The 7,929-nt window shown below is 37.2% G+C and overlaps 1 long non-coding RNA gene across 3 annotated transcripts; it reads right to left on the bottom strand.

Moving 5' to 3' along the window:
• Positions 1 to 2,439: 2,439 nt before the first annotated feature.
• On the bottom strand, positions 2,440 to 3,580 carry LOC118878360 (uncharacterized). 3 transcript variants are annotated; one of them, XR_011604716.1, is made up of 2 exons: positions 3,454 to 3,580; positions 2,440 to 3,405 (listed from the first exon to the last, which is right to left on the bottom strand). It is a non-coding gene; the product is annotated as an uncharacterized lncRNA (long non-coding RNA). The 3 variants fall into 3 exon arrangements; XR_011604717.1 differs by having other exon boundaries at positions 2,440 to 3,392; positions 3,454 to 3,493; XR_011604718.1 differs by having other exon boundaries at positions 2,440 to 3,374; positions 3,454 to 3,489.
• Positions 3,581 to 7,929: the final 4,349 nt, after the last annotated feature.

Below are 7,929 nucleotides of genomic sequence, written 5' to 3'. Positions count from 1 at the left end.
CTCTTAAATACTATATATGTCTATATTATTTAAGTTCAAACGTTCCTTTAGGGTTTTTTTTTGCTTGAACTTGGATTATATAAATATCCAAAGTACCATAAATGTCATCATTAAAAAAACTTGATATAAAGTTAAGTAGTTACTAACAACTTACTTACTACTTACTATTTCTAAGTTAAAGTATCTATACTTATTATTTAAGTGTAAACATTCCTTAACTTTGATGTTCTATTATATTGTAAATTTGTTTTTTTTAAGCCCCATTTTTTCTATATCAACTGAGATCCTTACAAAGTTAATTTGGCCAAATCACTTCAAAATTTTGGCACTTATAGATCAAATCTAGCATACGAAAGTCACCCGACATAAACGCAGATTAACTCCCGAAAACGAGACAATCCCAGCGGGATCTATTGTTTGGCACTTGGGATCTCACATATCACTTTCCAAACAATGCCAAGTTGATCTCATTACATGACACATTGCCTTTTTTTCTGGTGGGGGGTAAAAGGGTTAGGGTTCAGCACTTTCACCCTTTCGCCAAATGTTTTTCGCTGTTTTGCCAACTTTCCATTCTCCGAGCCGAGCAAATTTTTCGCACAAAAAGAATTTGGGTTTGGGTTCGATAATGGTTTTCGGACTCGTATCAATTACCACAAAATGCCACTCGAAATTGTCGCAAATCGCACAAAGCGAACAATCAATTTGATTTTGGCAAATTTGCCAAATCGCAAGCTCCTTCAAAGGATGCGAGATATATTATCGGGGAATTTCAACCCCCGAAAAAATATGCGGCAGCAGTTGTTCCGCCCGATTTGCATAATCATAATCTTGAGGCAAGTCTTAAGGTAAGGTTAAGGGTTGATCTGAATCTCGAAATCTGGAATCTCGACGATCCCTTGCACGATTCCGATTTCAATACACTTCCGATGTGATGCCGATCATTTGCATATCAATGCCAGCGGATATTATTTATTTCCATTATTTTGGGTATTTCTCATTTCGGATTTCGCCAGTCTCCTTTCCTTCTAATGGGTGCAGATGTCTGCCCGATCGATGCCTTTGGCCAGCTCGATTTTCTCATAATTATAAATGCAGGCCCATTTCTGAGTCGGTGCCGATATATTTCAGTCTTTGGGTCCTCGGATGGAAGTGAAAATATGTATATGTTCCTCGTCATTTACATAACCAAAATTCCTATTGATTGATCCCTGCTTCCTTCCTTTCCGCCCGGAATTTTGTTGGAGTTTCGTCAGTTTGTTTCATATGTAAATCCCAGATGGCAGCTGAATTTCGTCCGCATAAAGGTGAAACGGTAGCCGATCGAGCTACAAAGCCACTTGATGGTCACACAACGAGATAAAAAATGTGTGAAATTTCAGGTTCCTCCCAGTGCATAATTATTATTGATATTACTGGGATTTATTGAAGTGGAAAATTAGTTCTTAAAGAGGTTCCTTAGCTTGACTGTTTAAAAAATAAGCTTTGGTTCCCAAATTGGATTTTGATTTTGATTTGAAATTAATATTTGAATGCAGAATGTTACAGAATTTAACCACAAACTCATAGAGGTATCCCACGTTAAAATCGGGTTACATAAGCGAAAGTTATGGAATTAAGAAGTGCAGTTTTGGGGTATCCATCTGAAAACCATTGGAAAAATCGAACATGGAAAAGGGCTAAAATTTGGACCCTCTTAAAAAAGAAATGTTTGAATTTAGAGTATTAGAAAATTGAACCACAAATTCATAGAGGTATCCCACGTCAAAATCGGGTTACAATAGCGAAAGTTATGGAATTAAGAAGTGGAGTTTTGGGTTCCCCTTCTGAAACCCATTGGAAATACGGAAAAATCGGACAAGGAAAAGGGCTAAAATTTGGACCCTCTTAAAAAGGAAATGTTTGAATGTAGAATTTTAGAAAATTGAACCACAAATTCATAGAGGTATCTCACGACAAAATCGGGTAACAATTGCGAAAGTTATGGAATTTAGAAGTGCAGATTTGGGTTCCCATTCTGAAAACCATTGGAAATGCGGAAAAATCGAACATGATAATGGGCTAAAGTTTTGACCCTCCATAAAAATAAATATTTGAATGTAGAATATTAGAGAATTCAACCACAAATTCAAAGAGGCATCCCACATCAAAATCGGAGTCCAGTAACTCAAGTTATGAAATCTTGAAGTGCAATTTTGGGTCCCCATTCTAAAAACCATTGGAAATACGGAAAAATCGAACATGGAAATGGGCTAATATTTTGACCCTCTTAAAAAAGAAATGTTTGAATGTAGAGTATTAGAAAATTAAAACACAAATTCATGGAGGTATCCCACGTCAAAATGGGGTAACAATTGCGAAAGTTATGGAATTTAGAAGTGCAGTTTTGGGTTCCCATTCTGAAAACCATTGGAAATACGGAAAAATCGAACATGAATATGTGTTAAAAATTTGTTAACAAAATTTGTTATTTATTGGGAATGATTTGATCTGAAAAAGCTCCCATTTCTGCAGTGCCGGCTCGATAAGGTTTCTTCTCTCTCTTTGATGGACGTTATTCACTTGTAGAGAAGATTCGTTGGACGTATGACTATAGCGAAGATCCTCCCTGGCATTGGGAGGACGGCCCTCTCCACCTTCTTTGCAAAATTAACTCCACAAGAATCGCCAGATGAACGAAGACTCTGTTGTCCTGAAGGAGCTTCTAGTAGTTGAAATGGAACTGGAGACTGGTGAACAGGTTCCCGCCAAGCCGCAGAACTGGTGCTCAACATCTTGAACCCCTTCCTCTTCGAAGTCCTCATTATCGATAAGTTTTTAAGCGCCTCTCGGACCTCCTCATCGCAAAATTTCCAACGACCGATCAGATCATTATCGACATAGGCCAGCAGGTCCTCTCTATCCTTGCTATAAGCATTGGCTACGTGGAATTCCCTTGAAAGGTTTCCACTGAAAAATACAATTGTTTGTCGCCATACCGAAATGTCGGCAAGTTTCGTTATCTCAAATCTAAAAATGGCCTCATTTAAATGTTGTTTCACAATCATAAAGACTACATGTCTAAGTCTAGACTCAAATCTAAAGTTTCAAATTTTCCCTTACACTTATAAGAAAAAATTGTAAAGATTCAAGACTGGACTTAGGCATATAGTCCTTATAAATGTGAATCAAAATTTTAATGTGGCCAACCTTAAATTTGAGTTAACAAAACGTGTCGAGTTTCGAATGCACTAAAAAGCAATTGTGTTTTTCGATGTGATCCTCTCTAAGAAATGCCACGTAGCCAAAGCTTTTAACAGTGATAGAAAAGACCTGCTGGCCTACGACGGTAAATATCTGATCTGACGCTCGAAATTTCATGACAAAAAAAAACTCTGCGAGATAACCGAAAACTTATGAAGAAATCTATTGAAATAGTTTATATTTGTAAAAAGAAATTTAACAAAAATTTACCGAAAATACGGAGTTGTTCACTGGACGAGCTCGGGTGTTGTACTGAATGTAAAACCCTATGGCTAGACGAACAAGGCCTTGAAGTTTCGTAGTTTGCCTACTTTGTTTACAATTTCCATTACGAAACGAAAAATATTTTGTTGAAAAAAAATACGTTTTAAATGTTCTTTGTCTTAAAAAAACTTAAGAAAAATACTTAAAAAAAATAAAAATGCCACGGGTCACATATTGGATCTTAGTGTGCATGTAGGCCTTCTATGAAATGTCGAGTAAAAATTTAGCTATTACGATTTGCTCTGTGCTCTGATACCTTTAAATGTTCCTGTTTTTAATTATATATCTTGGGATGACTTTTCTATGACACAAAATACCAAAACAGTGTATCATCGGATAATATTTTTAAATTATTTAAAAAGCTAGTTAATTTAAATACTATATTGCCCTTAGTGATAATATTTAGCTGATCTTGCAAGAGGTAAAAGATCAAAGAAATTCGTCATGTGTACCAAGACGTATACGTTATGACCTTTACTGGCCATTAAAAACCAGTAAAGCACAAAAATTACAAGCGTTGTGTTGACAAATGCCTTAAGTTCAGTTACCAATCCATCCACAACAGCACCCCTCGATTTTTCCCAGCACTTCTTGGACCGTCTTAAAAAAGAAATGTTTGAATGCAGAATATTAGAAAATTGAACCACAAATAGAGGTATCCCACTTAAAAATCGGGTTACAATAGCGAAAGTTATGGAATTTGGAAGTGCAGTTTTGGGTTCCCATTTTAAACACCATTGGAAATACGAAAAAATCGAATATGAAAAAGGTCTAAAATTGGGACCCTTTTTGAAAAGAAATGTTTGAATGCAGAATATTAGAAAATTGATCCAAAAATTCATAGAGGTATCCCACGTCAAAATCGGGTTACAATAGCGAAATTTATGGAATTTAGAAGTGCAGTTTTGGGTCCTCATTCTGAAAACCATTGGAAATACGGAAAAATCGAACATGGAAATGGGATAAAATTTTGACCCTCTTAAAAAAGAAATGTTTGAATGTAGAGTATTAGAAAATTGAACCACAAATTCATAGAGGTATCCCACGTCAAAATGGGGTAACAATTGCGAAAGTTATGGAATTTAGAAGTGCAGTTTTGGGTTCCCATTCTGAAAACCATTGGAAATACGGAAAAATCGAACATGGAAATGGGATAAAATTTTGACCCTCTTAAAAAAGAAATGTTTGAATGTAGAGTATTAGAAAATTGAACCACAAATTCATAGAGGTATCCCACGTCAAAATGGGGTAACAATTGCGAAAGTTATGGAATTTAGAAGTGCAGTTTTGGGTTCCCATTCTGAAAACCATTGGAAATACGAAAAAATCGAACATGGAAAAGGGCTAAAATTTGGACCCTCTTAAAAAAGAAATGTTTGAATTTAGAGTATTAGAAAATTGAACCACAAATTCAAAGAGGTATCTCACATCTAAGTCGGGTTACAATAGCGAAAGTTATGGAATTTAGAAGTGCAGTTTTGGGTTCCCATTCTGAAAACCATTGGAAATACGGAAAAATCGAACCTGGAAAGGGGCTTAAATTTGGACCCTCTTAAAAAAGAAATGTTTGAATGTAGGGTATTGGAAAATTTAAGCACAAATTCATAGAGGGTTACATAAGCAAAAGTTATGGAATTTAGAAGTGCAGTTTTGGGTTCCCATTCTGAAACCCATTAGAAGTACGGAAAAATCGGACATGGAAATGGACTTTAATTTGGATTCTCGTTCAAAAGAAATATTTTAAAGTAGAATATAAAATATTAGCTCCCGCTGCCTTTCGATTTCTGTGTAATTATCGTACATCCACAGCAAAGTTAACAACGCCCTTAAGTCGCGATAACTTCAGTTTTTTTATAGAATTAAAAGTAAAACCCGCCACCGGGGAACAAAACCATTCGGCCCGCTTGGCCACTCACACGAACCTATAAAGGTGGGTATATGTTTATTCGTATATAATAATGTATTCGTACATAACGAACCTTACACACCTATGCCTATATAAAATGCTAATTTATGGCCAAAACCGATCTATTAACTTGAATGTCAAAATAAATGCGACCCAGCAACAACCCCCATACACATATATAAATATATATATATAAACGAAATGTACGACCAAGGGTCCCACAGAAAAAACCCAGGGGTCAGTCGAAAGTCCAGCTCGGGGACTCGATATGCCACCATTGGGTGTCATTTGATTAGCATAATGCAACTATAAATGTGCCATAGCTTACTTTTTACCAATACCGCGACCTTTTATCGCGACCCGGGGATATATGTTCATACATATATTTGTAGGAAAGTGTGCCTCTTGATATATACATTTAGTTGTGTTAATGTTGACGTTTGGCTATTTGCCCGCCGGCCAGGTGGAAAAATGGAAATTCGAAATGGGCGAAATAGGCGAGAAATGGTAAAAAAATGGCCGCTAGAATGGAGAAGAATAGTGTAATTTGAATATTTATTACGTTATTACTGGTTTAACATATGCCATCGGGGAGGATTTTCATTACGTGACACAATACCTTTTACTTTTTCGTGGGCCCCATACCATTTTTTACTAGTTCTTAATACTATATCATAATATACTCTACTAGTTTTTGATACAATAGTATGCTCTTTGCTTACAAGTAAGCTAAAAAAGTTATAAAATCTTTTTGATATATGGTTATTTAATCGTGAAACTATTCTATAGGTTGTAGCTATTTTTTCTGTGTAATTAAGGGCAAAAGTTGAGAGTCGAGAGGCTTGTTCTTGACTTCTCCGGGATTCTCCTTATCTGTCATCTCGCTCCATCATCAGCTTATTTGCTTCTTCTAGCTGAAATTTATTGTTCACTCCGCGTACGTGATCACCCATAAAGGTGTAATAATTTTTATCAAGTCCACATCCACATCCACATCCCCACTTCAGTTCTCCCTTATGACTTATGCGTGCGTTGCATTGGTACGGATCATCATCGTGATCGCCTTATGATGATGGGAATCTTTACGCAGAATTCTCCAGACCGAAGCTTTTGGCATCGCGGGGGCACGTGTCGGTATTCTTTGGCCCCCGACTTTTATTTTCTTTTTTTTTGGATCACCATTGTTTGGTCTATCGATTTTCGGGGTTAACGATTGTTGCGATCAACGTGCCAAATTGTGATAATTTTCTAGGGGACCAGCTGCCAAATTAGGAGAAATATATAAACTTGGGTTGGGCTGCTTAGGTTTTCTTTTTAATACATTTTGTTAATGGTTCAATTCCGAGTCTTACCTCTAGCCTCTTAATTTTAATACAATAATAAAATCTATATATTAAGCTAAGCATTTAATTAACCAATTACTAACTTTCCTAACTGCTTAGCTCGCAAAGATTAATGACTTCGACTAACAGAAAAATTAGCATTCAAGCAGATAAAAAGGGCTATCCCACCTTTGGCCAAAAGAGGTGAGAGACCCCCATTAATACCGCCTGGTATGTCCAGACATGCGTCCAAACTGCCAGGGACTTAACCCCATTTAACACCCCCGTTTCTCGTTTCGTCCAACGAAGGACTGTTATCACCTTTCAATAATAAAATGCACATGACCAATTGGTGGCAACAGTCGAGGAGTCAAGTCGGCTCAAAACGAGGGCCAGAGAAATGACTTCAATTAACCATTCGACTGACCAGTGACTAACCAAAAAATGGTTAGTCTAAGGGGTGGTGAGGGTAGAAAAAACAAATTCCCTGTGGCAGGACACGCACATCGTATTTACAGGGGTTGAAGGGTTGACAGGTCCTGGAAATTAAATGAAATGTTGCTCGGCCGTTTGCGGCCCTAATGATCGTGGCGCCACCTAGCGGGCATCTAGGGGACTCGCAAGGGGGGGATTTTCGTAACTCCCTCGTACCACTTCTCCTCTTTTGTGTTCACCTTCCAGCCGACGGCTTATCGATTCGCATAAATTAATTTTCATTTAAAACGAATACGAATAAAGTCAACGACGGCATTGTGGGACTTTTTTCTTTGTTGGTTATATTATTTTTTCGGATCAGTGGCGTAGTTTCTGGAAGGGGCTCTAATTGGGCCTCAAGCTAATGACAGCTTAGGCAAATTAAATATGAGAAGGTGTAGGGCAGATCGTCCTTTATTTTATCTATGACCTCCCCTTAATTGACGACTTTTCTTCGCCGCCTCTGTTCGCGATAATAGTTGACTTTATATATACGGATATATCGCATATATATTTACATTTTGTGTGTTCATTTACATTGGGTGGTATTGTGTTTGCATATAGAGCCAATAGATGACGAAAGTCGATGTGGCCAACTCACACACATGTGAGAACTCATTCGTTAGCTTTTGTTCAAGAAGTCCGAAATTTGGCTGCGACAAAGCACAGTGGGGTGATTTGGGTAAACTTTATAGACCCATGGATAACTAATAACATTAT

The sequence above is a fragment of the Drosophila suzukii genome, chromosome X, assembly GCF_043229965.1.
Source record: "Drosophila suzukii chromosome X, CBGP_Dsuzu_IsoJpt1.0, whole genome shotgun sequence".
NCBI lineage: Eukaryota > Metazoa > Arthropoda > Insecta > Diptera > Drosophilidae > Drosophila > Drosophila suzukii.
Note: the sequence above shows the minus strand (reverse complement) of the source record. Positions and strands in the feature narration are given on the sequence as shown.